Below are 1,186 nucleotides of genomic sequence, written 5' to 3'. Positions count from 1 at the left end.
CCACTCACCTCAGCCTCCCAAAGGCGCAGGATTACAGGCTGAGCCACCGAGCTCAGCTTCTTCTCTTTTCAAACGATTCATTAGGTCTGGAATGAGCACTGGACAAATGATAAAATTATGTAACAATTCCAGGTGCATATTTTTCAAATTAAAAAAAAGCCACAATGAATTTAAAAGGCAGAATAATCCCCTACATTACAATGATATCACAAATATGCTTGGTAAACTTAGTTACAAAACAGCTTAAATTTTTTCTATTTTATATATCGCATTTTGTGTTCTTTGTAATAAAGTACTAAACATCTGAGTTGATCATTGTGAAATAGAAGTAAACTAAAAATTGTTTAGCTGTAATAAGAAAGAATAATGAATGGTACCCCAAGGTTGGCGGGTTTTTCCAGGGAAGTCCTTTCTCACTTTTTTGGCCTATGGAATCCCAACTTCTAAGTGCTGACCTTTTAGGTACCAAAAGAGAAAGCATATAGTAGAAATGCCTGAATGTCTCTCTTCCTTTTTAAGCATATAAAATATGATACTGAACTTACCCTGGTGTTTTCCCACACATTCTTCTCTGAGGGGACTCTGCCTTGGATACTGTTGGCTCTTTCATTTACTAGAATGGGGTGGTTTCATATAACAGGCTTCCCTGTTATACAAAACTGGAAATTCATACTGTGGTCCAAGAAGTAATCGTTCAAGTTTGACTTTTTTGTTTATGTGTTTGTCAAAAAAGGAAAATCTAGAGAAATTAATGTTCTCTGAGAAACTACAAGTTCATTCCTCTCACTTCTCATGACTGAAGTAGCATTTTGTCTTCTGTTGATGCTATTATTATTATTATTATTTTTTTGAGTTGGAGTCTCACTCTGTCGCCCAGACTGGAGTGGATGCTACTATCTGTATAGGATTTTCTGAGATCTGTGATAGAGACCCTAGGGAATTGTTCATCGGTTTCCTTCAGAAACTACTGACCATCAGTGTAAGACTCAGAGCTAGAAAACTACATCCCTTGGCCTTTTGGGCTATAGTACCAATGACTCAGGCTTAAGCCTCTTCTGTTGGTAATCTATCTTAAAGGAGGTGGAGTTCTTTTTTTTGTTTTGTTTTTGTTTTTTTTGAGTTGGAGTCTCACTCTGTCGCCCAGACTGGAGTGCAGTGGCCGCTCCCGGCCACCGCAGCCTCGACC

Source organism: Carlito syrichta, unplaced genomic scaffold (genome assembly GCF_000164805.1).
Source record: "Carlito syrichta isolate Samal-C Ts95f unplaced genomic scaffold, Tarsius_syrichta-2.0.1 Scaffold273383, whole genome shotgun sequence".
Classification (NCBI taxonomy): domain Eukaryota; kingdom Metazoa; phylum Chordata; class Mammalia; order Primates; family Tarsiidae; genus Carlito; species Carlito syrichta.
The sequence above is the reverse complement of the archived record's forward strand: the minus strand, read 5'-3'. Positions refer to the sequence as shown.